The sequence below is a fragment of the Tinamus guttatus genome, unplaced genomic scaffold (assembly GCF_059628265.1).
Source record: "Tinamus guttatus ecotype Peru unplaced genomic scaffold, ASM5962826v1 Tinamus_guttatus_pri_ptg000116l, whole genome shotgun sequence".
Taxonomy (NCBI): domain Eukaryota; kingdom Metazoa; phylum Chordata; class Aves; order Tinamiformes; family Tinamidae; genus Tinamus; species Tinamus guttatus.
Window position 1 is genome coordinate 1,318,734 of NW_028288650.1, and position 14,478 is coordinate 1,333,211.

The 14,478-nt window shown below is 48.9% G+C and overlaps 1 pseudogene across 1 annotated transcript; it reads left to right on the plus strand.

Moving 5' to 3' along the window:
- The first annotated feature begins 9,061 nt into the window (after positions 1–9,061).
- LOC148595328 (uncharacterized) lies at positions 9,062–14,276 on the plus strand (annotated as a pseudogene). The gene is made up of 7 exons (XR_015913188.1): positions 9,062–9,169; positions 9,631–9,760; positions 10,526–10,639; positions 11,148–11,275; positions 12,227–12,375; positions 13,187–13,322; positions 14,155–14,276. The product of XR_015913188.1 is annotated as an uncharacterized LOC148595328 (transcript).
- Positions 14,277–14,478: the final 202 nt, after the last annotated feature.

The following is a 14,478-nucleotide window of genomic DNA, read 5'->3' on the forward strand; positions in this document are numbered from 1 at the left end:
TTATAAAAACTCTGGAAGTGCAGGTGCTAGTGGCATCTCCACAGGCTTCCTGGAGGCCTCTCCTGACCTTCCATTCTTTTGTGGAGCTGTGGCAGAGGGTGAGTCGAGCTCTTTGCTTCACAAGTGACATCACCTCCTTGCTTGGGGTCAAAATGTAACGCTGATTTTTCCCGTGTCTTGGCCCCCTCTCCCCAGAATACCATGAGCACGTGTCCGCGGCCACGAGCTGACACCGCTGGCCTGTCCCCAGGAACCGAACCGAGTGGAGTGTCTCTACATGAGGTTTTCCAGCATTTGCTGATAGCTCCTCACGTTGCAGCACCAGGAGGCTTTCAAAACAGGGAGGTATTTCTACTCCTGGCAGAAATACGATGCTTTCGCGCAGTCCCTGCCTTTGCCAAGGAGGGAAGTTGGCACTGCCAGGGCAAGGGCTGCCTGGGATGGCCTATGACTACGGGGATTTTGTTTGCAGCCATAAACAGAGCGCCCTGCTTGGCATTTGTTCGGATTACTGCAGAATGCAGTTGTCATTTTTGATTACACTTAAGCTTAAGGGCAAGTGAGGTTGGGGTGCGGGAACACACATGGATCTCCAGTGAAAAACTCCCAGGCTAAGCGCGGCTCTAGAGCCAGGGCCTTCAGCCCAGATGCTGCTTGGAGATACCCTCCCTGAGGCTGTTTTTTGCCTCAGGGCCGAACCTATAGAGAAATACAGAACCTATAGAGAAATGCAGCGCCCAGCTGGCCCTGAGGTGCCCTGAGGGCACCGTGCAAGGAGCTGCACCCGCAGCTCCCACCTCGCTCCCATCTCCTTCCCAGATGTGAGCAGCTGTGCAAGGAAGCCCTGGCGCAGTGCAGGTTTCCCTGGTGTCACTCGTGCCAGAAACTATTCTTGGACACCACCTACTGGCATCTGCTTTATTAACCATCCCCAGCAGCTCCCGGCTGGGCGGCAGGAGACCACCCTGACCACAGCTGGCCATTGCCACCTTGGTGCCGCGTTTTAAAGCGCCGAGGAAGAGCAGTGCGGTGTCTGACCGCTCTGCCTTTCAGCAGCAACACCAAACCCTGCACCGTGGTGCTTACTGTCCCTGAACATTGCAGTGTGGAAAAGGCCTTTGCCTTTGCGCGCCCGGCTCGGGCCCATGCCCAGCCTCGGTGCTGGAGGGGACGGGGATGCCACACGGGGCTGCAGAGATGTCAGCAGGAGGTAGATGTTGGCAGTGCTGTACACAGAGCTCTGCCCAAGCACACAGAGCACCACCAAGGAGGGACTGGCATCCCCATGGAGAGTTCTTGCAGCCCTGCATTTTAAGAAACACACACAAACAAAACCCACCTCCTGCAGCTCCTCAGGACGCTCAAACTGCCCGAGTGGCCTCACCTGGGCCCTTCGCACAGCAGGGCTGCCTCAGCTCAGCCCTGGGCTGCTTGCATAAATGCAGCCTTCGCCCCAGGCTGGGGTAATGCAGCTAGGAAAAGCTGCTGAGCTTTCCAGGGCCTTGTTTGCTTTAAATGGCCATCTCTGAGATATAAGAGTTTGGCAATGGGGGGATGTGGCAGGTGGAACTGTCTCCTGAAGGGGAGCTTGTCCGGGATGTGCGTGGAGGCCGGGAACCCATGGCATGATGACCTCTAATAGTAAGTGTTGCTTAAAGCCACTGTGTTCCTTTCCCCACATGTAACTTAAGCCTTTTTCCTTCAGACTCTGTAGCTTTCTGTTATATCTTGCATTGCAGCAGGCCCAGCGAGGTGAGATGGGTTCTTGGAAGATGCTTGTGTGGCTGGAGAGTGTTTCTGTGGCTCAGTAACTTTCCCAATTGGGCACGCTTTCCCTTTATAAAGAATAAATGGGAGGTGATTTATAGCCTCCATTGGTATAATGTGACCCTGATTACAGGATTACAAGCCTGTAATCATAACAAATGATGGCTCTAGGTGTTATTGCTTTCTTTGCCTCATTACTGCACTGGGTAGTTCTGAACTGCTCTTGCTGCAAAGGGTAAATGTGGTAGGCTGGAAAGAAAATGCTAGAACTCTTGTAGTGGTTCTGATCCACCTAAGGAAGCAAAGGTGTTTTGCATGTCAGGAGTGTGCTGCTTTATTCTGCAGAAAAAAACACTACTAATGGGTTTGCTCTTTTCTTAGCTGTAAAGATAGAAAGTCCCGATTTCCCCTTCTTGCCTTGCAGATAAGGTCTTGCAGAGAAAGCACCTGCAGTCCTTGCAAATGTTTCCATTCCTACGTCCAGCTCTGACTCATCATGACTCCCAGCCCCTTCTTGGTCGCTGTCCAAAGTGACCTTTATCTGCTGGTGTGTTTGCACAGGAGCTTTGCAGGGCCACGCAGTGCACTGCTGGATTACATAGCCTATAAATAACCCGTTCTGCACTAATAATCTTCCTATCTCTGTCCAAATGAAGAGAATACGTGGCAGCAGCAACCCCACACGGGGCAGTAGGCTATGACTCTCCTGTTTCAAAAGACTTGAAAAATAAGTCATACATCCTTAAGTTAGTGTGACAGGCCCAGCTTCTAACGCTGCCCATAGGCATTGGGGCTGAAAGGTCGATCGGGCACCTGCGTTACGTGTCGTGTATGACCTGCGTGCCAAGGCAGCAATGTGCCCTTGATGGCAAGGCCACCACAGCCCTCTGCTCATGGTGCTCTTGGCCAGAAGACGTTGGGAAGCTGTAATGAAACAGGAGGTCATCAGGCTATTGAGGGCTGGCAGCTCAGCCAATTCCCTAGGCACCGGGGTAAACTCGCATTAAGGTTTTGCAAATTTTGGGTGTAGACAAGCCTCAACAAAATAACCTGGCCTGGTCAAAACTGCCAGCACCATAATTATCACTAAAAATTAATTAGTAGGAAGGAAGAAGAGGAGGAAAGGCAGGCTTTGAAGGTTTAGTTGTGGAGGGGACGGGAGCTGGGCAGAAATCTTATAACTCTGAAGGGTATTTGGACTAGTGACCATAGATCCTGGTCCTCAGCAGAAAATATGGCAAGAGGCAGATGGGGTCGATGCCACCTTCCCAATGGGTGCAGTGCTGGAGTTATCTTCTGAAACTCTGGGTTCAGGCCTCATTGGTCTGCTACTAGGGCCCTCAAAAGAAGTGCTGATCTCTGCTGTCCGTTCTGGATGCCCCATCTTGAGGCTCTTTCTGGTGCTGCCCAAGGAAGGAACCAGTCAATCCAGAGACTGAGACTTTCTAAAGCATCTTTAGTGTGTTCCTCAAAGATGCATCCCAAATCCCTGGATGCCCTGGGAATAGATCCTCACCTATACCTGCATGAATAGGCAAGCTTTATACAGTGCCTGGTGGAGCTGGGACCCTGGGCAGGTCAAAAAGACTCCATGAGAAGATGCATTTCCCTTCCATGAGATGGAGAGCACCTTTCTCCATGCTTGGTCTCTAATTGAATGAGAAACAGCCTATTTTTTGAGCTTGGAAAAGCTGCAGACCACTGAATGAGGGTATGGAAAGATATGTGGGTGCACCATATGTCTTCACTGATTAAAATACACTTACTGTAAGCAAAAGCTACAACAGTGTTTGTATTTCTGGCTGCCCAGTGTTCCCTTTCCACATTTAGTCTTTCTTGGGTTGTGGTTTTCCTCGTGGCTGCTATTTTCTATTGCTTGTCTCTGGATTAGGATTTTTTGTCTTTCCTGAAAGTCTCATGATTTTCACAACGTTTAGCAGGAAATTGATGCTTTGTCATAACTCTGGGGGGAATAGCTGCTCGATTACTCTAATACTTGCATGTGCCTGGGTCAACCAGGAGCAAATGGTGTGTTCTTTCTTGCCTTGGTGGAATGTTGAGGTTGTCCCTTGTCCTCGTCCACAGGAAAGTGAACAGCTTCTGATTTCTGTTATCTGTTCCAGGACCTGATTAAGCCATGTGCAGTGAAGACATTTTGAGCAGAAACACTTGCTAGGACCAGAAATCCCTATGTGCAAACAGCAGATTGGGGCTTAAAGCAATGGCCCATGTTAATTGCTGCAGAGTATTGCAGTCAAGTGACCAAGAAGACAAAAACCAAAGCCAAACCTTAGAGATGAGTTAAGATGGTGACAAAAATTCCTGGAGCTGTGAGATAACCAGACAAGGCTATAACAAGGCTCTATAAACTTGCCCGAAACTCTGTGGGATTAAGGCAAGATAAGAAGGCACAAGACCCTCCATGGCACAAGTCTTCTGCTCTGGGGACATCCAAAAATCAGCTTGTAGCTACCAGCCAGGAGGAATCCAAGAGAGGGGAGGGCATGACAATCCTATCCTGGGATGTTTGGATGCACACAAGTGATCCTGGCTGGACCTTTTGGATGCACTTGGCTTGGTCCCTTTGAGGATGCTGCTGGGGGAGTGGGTGGGTAGAGTGAACTTATTGGAGACTCTTTAAAATAAATATATAAGCATCTTCCCCAGCCAGGAGGTCTTACATGGAGTTTTTTAAGACTAACTTCCTACAGTGGTGGAACTGAATGTTCCAGTTCTGCTAATGATTCATGTGGGAGGTGATACATTACCATGCAATAGTGTATATTTATATATATTTCATTAAAAAAAAAGATAATTAAATAGCAACCTGCTATGTTAAAGAACAGTAATGCCAGAATCAGGTACTTGCTCCTGCAAAGTGAAGTTGTTTACGTAAGCTTCATGCTGCCCTCTTGGAGGAAGGCTACTTCAAGTGAAGTGTTGGCCGTGTGCTCCTCATCTTCTGCACGTCCAGCCCAGGATGCCTGGTGCCTACGTGGTGCAGACACATGGACACTTACAGGTGACACCATTGAGTCTGAGTATAAATACCACAAAAATGCTGTAAGGAAAATCAGGCCACTGGGGTGGCATGTAAGACTTTCTGAAATAGGTGGTCTTGACTGTGAAATGGGTGATGTTGCCAGTGGTTAAGCAGTAAGTGAAAACATCTGGGGAAATGGCACTGAAAATGGCTGTGATTTGGCTTGGCAGAGGCAAGGGGAGGGATGCAGGGGCTTTTAAGTTACTTAAATGTTTACCACAATATGCTCAATCCAGGCTTCAAGCAAATGATTTGATGCTGATCTGATGATTTTTGGCATGGCAGCTGCCCTAAGCACTGCTGTGATAGATGCATAGTGGGCTGCTCTTGCTATCCTTGTTCCCTCAAACCTATGGAGACTGCTTGTTGCCAATGGGTGGATCTGTTCTGTAGCAACACAAAGCAGATGATTTTCCATCCTGAAATACCCAGGTGGATTGCCAGAGCCAATCCTCTTCGCTGCAGACCCATCCTACAGCATTCCCTCAAATCCCATCCCATCTAACAGCACGCACAGGCTGATCCCTGGCACTGAAGACACCCGCATTAACCCGCTGCAGGATTAGGGTCCTTGAGCAGTTGTTAAGCGATTAGTGCTCTTGGGTCTTGGCACTTGCTGGACTCATCCTGAGAATGTTTTCCTGTGAGGCTTTCCGCTGCCTTGATGCCTTTGGAAACCCTGGATTTAATGCAAGCAGTAGTGAAGATTAAACTGGAAGAGGCCAGAGCATGTTTTAGGCTCTTGCCATTGCTGCTAATGGGAAGGAAAGTGCTTGCCAGGCCAGTGCTGCTGAGCTGCTGCCTTCCTGGGTGTTTTCCTTGAGGGAAAATTCCCATTAAAGGGCTTTTCTGCCCTGCTTTATGGAGCTTAGCGCTAAGGAGAGTGTGTGCCCATGGAGGAGCTGGTCTTTTTCAAAAGATCCTCTTGTCAATGGGGCAGTAGCTTTATTGCAGATAATCAGTTCTGCCTGTTAAACCTTTATCACAGGCTAGACCCTTCATCAAAGTGTTTTGGTAATGCAAGGGAGTGTGTGTGTGTTTCTGCTTTTGGTGGGACAGCTGCCAGGATGGTTAAATAATTTTTAGCTGGAAACTGCTTTCCTCTATCATGGTCTAGGCCGCACTTATCCTTTCTTTAGAGCTGTGTGTCTTGGTAATACTGGACATGGAGTTGCTTCCAGTGTTTTCCCCCTGCGTTGCTGCTGCCCACTTGCTTTCACGATGGGCCTTTTGCCACATACAGGAGTGTTAGTGGGTGAGGAGCATGCAAGTGCTTCCCTACCTCTCCTCTGACCATCCGTTCTTCTCCAGAGCTTGCCTGGGGTTTCTATCAGCATGGAGCTCGCTGACCTCCACTCATCAGCAGCGCTTAGCAGGCATGTGTCAAGTCAAGGTGACCGTAGGAAATGGGGAATTTTGGCCTGGCCATTCACTGGATGAAAATGTAATATCTGATGTCATACCCAGGTGGCTTGAGCTATCTGAGCTAAAAAATGCAAGTACAAGTGGGCTCCTAAAGGCTGGCCCAGCTGGGGAATGGGTGCCTTGTAGCTGGTGTAGATGGGCCTCAGGCCCACAGTGGTCCTAGGCTCAAGAGCAGGTCTGGCTGGGCACCCTTTCCTTCCCCATGGGTGCTGCCAGGCAGACCCACATCCAGGCAGTTTTTTCCCCCTTCCCAAGACAGTCTCTGGAGGAGTCATTCCCAGCCTGGTGCTTTACGGTTTTAACCAAAAGCCTGTGTTTGTCCTGGGCATTTCTTTGTTCTCTGCTCTCATTTGGCCTTGGGAAGTGCCTAGGTCCCATGTGCTTTGCCCTGTAGTTGCTCAGTTCTGAGGCCCCTGCCTTGCGTTGCACAAAAGGCTGAGGACTTCAGTGCTGAAGAGCATTGGGACTTGGCTAAAACCCCTCACATTTGAGGGAAACAATGCAGAAATATAAAAGCCACGAGTGGTGCAGGCATGAGTGCATCGGAGGACTTGTGCTCCGCACCGTTTCGTGTAGCTTCTTCTGTGTTTGTGAATAAAACTGCTGCTGTTTCTGTCTGTGGTTCTGCCCAGAGTGCTCGATTCCCTCCACACATCTCCACGTGTGGAAGCGCATGGAAAGCAGGCGCTCACCGGGAATGTGCAGCGCTCCGCTGGTTCTAAAATGCCCGCGTTGAGTAATGGCATTTCTCTTGCATAAGTGTTTGGTTTCAGGAGGTTTTAGCCAATCAGTAGCTGCAGCCCACTGAAAAAAGGCATATCCAACTCCTGCGTGTATTGCTATTATTTTTAACAATGCATGATTCTTAATCTGCTGAAAGTTGTGTAAAATCTCTTTAGATAAGTTTGAGCGGCAGAGGCTCTGGTAGCTGCGCTCTGGCTGTGAGATGCTGCTGAAACCCCTGTGCTGGGAGGATCACTGTGAGTAACATTCCTAATTCTAAAGGATGTTTGTGGTGGAGAACTGCAGGCAGGGAAGTGTTCTGGGCACTTCTTGCCAGCAATAAATTGGGGTGAGATGGGAGGTGAAAGGCAGGGAGTAAAAATATTGACTGATTTGGAAATAACGCTTCCCTCCTGGGTTTCGGCAAGGGAGTATGTGTTCCTCTGATGCTGTGTGATCACGTCTCTTCCAAATATGCTAACAAAAAGGGATGCTGAATTCAACTACAGAACTGCCAGAAGAACACTGAAGGGCACAGGTTTGGCTGGACAGTGAGATCCAAGGACCATCTAGTCCCATATACTTCCCTGGAGTGGTCAAGAGCAGGTGTTAAAAGGGGAAAAAAAGTAAGAACAGGGCAAGCACATGGTGGGTAGTTCTACTGCTTTTTCCCAGCTTTCAGAAATCTGTGAAAGAGCCAAAAACTGAGCCAAGAACTGTATCTTTAATAGCCCTAGTATATCTTTCTGTTGAGAACTTACTACTTCCTCATATCTCTGCTGAGGACAGTAAATTGTTTAGGGATTTTACTGACTAATCTAATTAGGATTTGGCGTCTTGAATTAAACAAGCTCTTCCTCAAAGGATTTTCACAAAAACAAGTGTGTATTTTTCAGTTTAGATGGAACTGAAAAGGAGAGGCTTACATGAATTTAAAAGAGAAAATGGAATTTTCCCTCCCACTTCCTTAGGGTGTATCTGGACTCAGCTAAACCCATGAACAAAGCATAGAACTATATAGCAATCCCCTGAAGTGGGAACTGGAGTTTATTTGTTAAAGGCTGAGCAGCTGGGAACAATTTGGTTATTGAATTGAAGGGCAACTGCCCAAAGAAGAGCTCAGTTCTGTGGGGAAAAACTTCAAGATGCAGTTTTTGCCTGCAAAGTGAGTGCCTGTACCTCTACTTATATAGAGGCACAGATCTTTTCCCAGATATAACAAGTACTCAACTAATGGAGTTCCCCTAGGAGAGCTTGAACTGGTGGTTCCAAAACTTGAAAAATGGAGTGTGTGTGTGTATGTATATATTTAAACAATCTATAAAGTTCCTGAGTCCTGCTAAAACATTTAATCCTTGTATGCAGCCAGTCGGTGAGGAGGTAATACTGCTGTGGGAAGATTATTTTGCAGGAGCTACAGCCTTTGCAAGGTAAGTGTGAAAACTGTATTGAACTAAGAGGCCCTCAACTGCAAAGCTGGCTTAAACATTCCCATGTTTCCCTCCCAGAACAGTGTAAATGCAGCAGTGACATAAGTTAAACTCAAATCCTCCTTTTACACTTGCTTGCTACTTAGTTAGAACTTAAACATTGCAAGACCTCCCCAGGTGAATCTGAGCTATAATGACCTTGTCCCTGTGCAGCTAAGGGACAGCTGGTGTCCCATGGGCTGCCCATGGGCTCTGCTGAGCTCTCCTGGCTCCCTGCATCAGGGCTGTCCAGGACAGCCTTTCCCAGCACGGTGTTTGGTGCCTGTGTGGAGGTGCTGGAAGAATAAGTTGTCTGCCCTGTTTTTGGACAGTTCTCTGGGCTGCTGATACTGGCTGCTGTCAGAGGGTGCTGGCTCCATCAAAGGTCCACCTAGTGCAAGCAAGGTCCTTTTTGTACTTAAGTATGTATGCAATTCTGGTATGTGTGTTTTGCTTTTTGATTATTGCATCTTCAAGCTTTCTGCAATCAGAAAGGCAAAGGTTTTCCTCAAGCCCCAAAACACCCTCATTGAAAGCCAGCAACTAAAAGTGAGACTTCTTGTTCCAAAACTCTCAGGCATGGAATAATCCAAGCATAATTTGAGAGCTAAACTCTGATTTCTTTTAGAATAAAATGGACTCTAAGCACAAGAAGCTGAAGGTTTTGTGGTGTTCTTGTCTCTGGCTACGTTCATGGTCATGGTGATACTGAATGCTGGCAATGCCACCGGACTGTTCAAAGGTAACGCAGGCAGGTGGTCCTTGTTGGGAGAGGTGACTGTCATGTACTGTGTCACTTAATGATGTAGTGGTGCCTTGGACAGGAGAGAGCTGCCTGTCACCTGTCACTTCTCCAAGTGCATCTGCGTGAAGGCCAGAAGGAGCTGGCTAGGGCCTTCCTCCTGATGCTGCAAGGATGTGTCCAAGCCCTGTCCAGGACAAAGCAAATGTCTCTTGTGCCACCCTGGGACCTGCTCTCCTGGTTCTGCATCACAGGAACATGCCCAAGGTTCCCTGTAAAGGGCAGTGATTCCATAATCCTTTTTCAAGGCAAGCCCATTGCAGCACAGGGATTGCTTCAACAAGGGCATCCTCTCCCCTGCCTTACACCAGAGGTGAGGACTAAGCCTCGGGGAGGATTGCAGGGCGGGAAGGTCGGCGGTCTTTCCCCGTTCCTGGTGTGCAGTAACACCTTCACCGCAGGTCTGTTCCGGAGCACCCCGGGAAGCATCTGGGAGAAATACAGCACCGGCATCACCCCGGGTGGCTGCACTTTCCTCATTGGGAACGTCATCTACACGTGGCAGCTCGTGTGGCTGCTGTACGCTCTCAGGTATTCGGAGCACAGAGCAAGCGAGGGCTGGGGGGCTTTTCCCTTCTCTAGCTGCATCTGTGATCCCCTTTTCTGAGGCTTCTGCTCAGCATAAACCCCTGCAATTCCTCTTGACTCGACCTGCTGAAGCTCTGCTGCTGAAATGTCCTTTAGCTCCAGCATCCAGGGCTGGGAATGGTGTGAAGTGCTCGTGCTAACTCCTGGACAAGTGACAAAGCTCATGACCAGTTTTCTGAAGTTGACTTCCCCTGCTGTGCGTGGGCTGGCAGCTTATCCAGGAGCTGCTTTCTCCCTGCTGAGAACTGACAGTCCATAGGGCAAAACTCATGGATCCCAAGGCTGACCTGTGAGTTGATGCTCCATTCGGTGTTGGGATCTGCCCTGGGAAATGTCCTGTGTTGTGGAACGAGGCTTAGAGCCTTCCCTGGGGCTACAGGATTGGTAATGTTGCTGCCTCAAGCTGTGTTCTGCAATATCAGTAAGATTCCCTGACAACATCTCGGGGATAAACTTATATTGCAGTTTTTTGGTGAACCCTGGGGGCTGGATACTGCTGAATTCAGTCTCTTGTATTTGCTGTTTTCATGTGTCACAGGTGCTCTCCCTGAGATCACTGAAACCAGCCAATGCTGAAGGAAGAAATCATCTGATTTAAGCCGAAATACTTAACTTCAACATAGACTCCCCATTCTCAGGAAGAAAAGGAGGTCAAAAGGGTTTGTGTGTTGCTTGTTTTCCTTCTCCATCCCCACTTTTCCCTGGCAGGAATGAACTTGGATGCGTCTACCTTGAGCCAGACTTGCTGCCCGTACCTTTTTACATGGCCTGGATACTAAATAATGGCCTGAACGTGGGATGGCTGTTTCTGTGGGACCGTAAGTTATCTTTGTTGCAGTCCTCTGCTCCTAGCCCTGTTGCTGGGGCTGCCCCAGTACTTTGTTGCACCATTTTCCTTTACTATGTGAACACAGTTTGAAAATATGGCAAGCTTTGACAGACTTTTATAAAATGTGAGTGTTTTTATACAGTGGTCCCCACCTCATGGACAAGGAGATGGTTGTTGAAATCTAAGATATCCCCAGAACTGCTGCTCCTTGGCTTTTTTTTTCTATAGGTAGAACAGGAGCCGTGTTGCTCTTCATAAATATGAAGCTCCTTGCCTTGGGACTGTTTTCGTAAACATGGTCATGTGAAGGGCACATAATAGCACCCTGGTTGGTGTAGAAATCAGCTGCAGTCAGGGAAATAATTGCATGATTAGCAGCGGATGTCAAAATAAGGGCTACATGCAGTGATTAGCTTTATTAAAGGCCAAACACTGAAGCTGTGAGTTAAGGCATCGTGCCACGAGTGAGGCGATGCGCTGATGCTGTGTTCTTGGTGCTAGGTACCTGCTCGTGGTCCTGGCAGCCCTCGCTGTTGCTGCGTGTGCTGCTGCCTTGGTCTCGCACGCAGCCCTGCACTCTGTGGTTTGCCAAGGCTCCCAAAGCCGAGCTCCGGCTCATCCGGGTGCTCGTAGGTGGCCTCCGGGACGCTGTGCCCTTGGGGGAAGCTCAAAGGGCCGCGTTCGTGCAGTGCTGGAGGGTGGAAGGTCCAGTGGTGATTGGGTTCTGCCTAATTGCCAGGGATAGGAAAAGTCACTCTGCTCTAAGGAGTGGCTGTTCATGTTCAGCAAACTGCAGGACATAAATGAACACATGCACTGTTCCTGGTACCCTCCTGGGCTCGAGCTCTAACCTGCTGCCTGATCCTCCCTCTCCCCGTGCTGAAAACCCTGTGCTGCAGTTCATCCCCTGGCTGCTGTGTGTGTTTTGACCCCCTTTAGCTCCTTTGCTTGATGCTGCTCAGTGAGAAAGTGGGTCAGCTGAAAAAAGAGCATCCAAGGAGCTAGGAGGGCCCTTGATGGAAGGGGAAGCTGCAAAACTCTCCAAAGGAATTCCTCTGGATAAAGATTCCTGCCAGTTCTGCTGGAAGGGTCTCTGAATGGCTCTCCTGGCCCAAGGGGGTGTCCTCTGCCTTGTCCTGCGTAAGTATAACACGGATGCAGGGGATTTGGTGCAGCTGTGCCTGCATCCTTGTTCAGCAGTAGCTCCAGCCTCTGGGTGTTGCTTGCAGCAGGCTCCATGAGGGAAGCTCTTTCTGGGAGCTAGGGAGATGAGTGCTCCTCTTTCCTGTTTTTTGGCAGGTTGCAGTGACTGGGCTGGACATCCAGGCGGCTTCTGTACGTCTTGGACAAGCATGGGATGTGCTTGCTGAGGCTGGGGGCTTCATGCAGGTAGTTCTGAAGTTGCCACCGGGGTGGATCTGTAGTGTCTTGGACTCCAAGGCTTCAGCCCTTCCTCTTAGCAGCTCTGCTACTTTCCCTGCAGTTAGGTCTGGTTCAACTGTCCCAGGAGCTATGGATGCTCCCTGCCTTTTCCAAGGAAAGGGGAATTCCCTTATCACCTTTTCTGTGCTGCACAGCAGGTCCAGAATGGGCTGGTGTCCTATGCCATGTGGACCACCATAGCCACCCTGCTGAATTTTGCCGTTGTGTTGATCTACAAGTGGGACGTGTCCAACGAGACAGCAACCACTGCCTCTCTGTGCATCCTTGCTCTCGATCTAGTAATATGGTAAGTGGTTTTGTGGATTCCCACAGGTCTCAAAGAAAAGCCCTCGTGCTCCTTCATCTCCCAAGCACCCCAGACTGTCTGCAGCCCATTAAGTTAAGGGGCTCCGTCCCAGTATCGCTGCTGGTTGCGTGGTCCATAAGAGATGAACGCACAGCCTGGGCCAAGCGCTTCCTCTCTGTGGACACACAGGCTGTGGATAGGGAGCAAACCTGGGTGGCTTTCATGAACCTGTCCTAGGCTTGCAGGTGGGGACTTGTGCTGAGGTTGCTCAAATCCTTTCTGCAACCTCTTAGCTACACCAGAGGAGCTGCAGTTCAACTGGAGTCTCCAATAAACTGCTGAATTTATCCTCAGAAAATTGTTTTGTGAATATCTTCTCTTTGTCAAAGTAAGTTTGCTTTTCTACTGAAAGGTTCTTGTTTGTTTTTTTTCCTTGATTGATGCAACTCTCACTCAAAAGCAATTTCATAAATTAATGTTGCTTAACTACCCTGTAGAGCATTATATCAGGCAATGAGCAGCCACTTCCATGGATAAGCCCTTACTTGGAAGAAGCAGGAAGCTTTTTTTTGTTTTGAATTTACTACAGTTCTCTCCTTTCATAGCTTAACCCCCTTCCCCTGCTCTCCCCAGGAAAATGTAAATCAAACTTCCTATAGGTAATCTCTTAAACTCCTTATTTTAGCAAGCGAACAATTTTGTTTAGTCCCAACTGGCCTACAAGAGAAAACATTTGTGTTTCAATCTTTTCTTAAATTTCCTAAGGAAAAACTGTACAGGAAGTGCTTACTCTGGTCCCTTCTCCCCTCAGGTTTTATCTAGAAAATGTGTTTCTTGACATGTCTGTTATAACCTCACGGTCTACCCAGTGGTCATCATGGCACTGACTGGCAGCACGTGCAAGAACTTCTCACTTTCAGCCCCAACAACCAATGGCATTTTTATAGGTAAATCTGGTCTATTATCAGCTTTTACAAAAGAACCAGCAAGCACTTTTACACCTTTCCTGTGGCTTCTGAGCAGGGATAGACTTCCCTTTTCAGAAAGTGTCCTTTTCAGAAAAGCCTGAACTTGGGCTTTATTAGAAGCTATTGGTTTTTGCAAAGGCGCTTCCCTTTTGAAATTGAAATTTGATTGCAATGAGGTTGAAATCATTGCCCTGCTGTTCCTGGGCACGTGCTGTGTGAGCACAAAAATCTCCTGCTTGTGGTTGCCTTCCTCCTCAGAGCTTGGGCTGTCCTGAACCTAAGAGCAAATGGTGCCCCAAAGCACTTGCCACTATTGACCTGAGTTGTCTACCACAGCCAGGAGGCTGCTGAGGACTCCTGTCCCCAGGGTTGTGGCCACAGGGATGTGAAGGTCCGTGCAGCCTGATGGACGTGCTGATGCCATCAGTGCTTCTCCAGCACCTGCCCCAGCAAAGCTTCATTCTTGCTGGTTCAGCTGGTTTGGCTGGTAGGGCAAGAATGTGCTTTATCCACAACCAGTGTGTGTTTCCTTGTATAGCTTTAACTGTTCCTGGGTTGTTTCCTTAATGTAGTGCATCTTTATTTCTGGGTCCCCCGTTAGACCTGCCCTGACCTGGAAGCATTGGACGGGTTTTACTGGATAGCAGTAAAAATATGAACTCCTGCCTTGCCCCATAGCAGCTCCCTATGTACATCCCTGACGAGGGATAAGAGCTCCTGTATGCAGCTCTATCCACTTCCTAAGTGCTTCCAGTACCAGGAGCCAGCACATGGCAGGAGGCCCTGCTGAACCCCTGTGTTTCCTCCCTAGTTGTGCTCCTGGCAGTGACTTGCTCTATTTTTGCTGTCCGACTGGGCCTTGTCATATGGAGACACTGCAAGCGACAACCAGCTCCACTAGAAAACCCAAATCCATTGGGCACAGCAGCCTGAGACATCAGATGTGGTGACATTGTGGCAAGTGTGTTGGATAGACAAGAGCTGGGCAACCTGGAGACCTGCTTGTGTGGTGCCAACCCTGAGGTTTAACATCCCAGGGGATGCTGGTGGTGGGGTGGTTGAATCCCTTGATGCACTTACCACAGTCTGCAACGTATTTCAGCCTGTGCTAGCTCTCCTGACCCTAGAAAGGGAA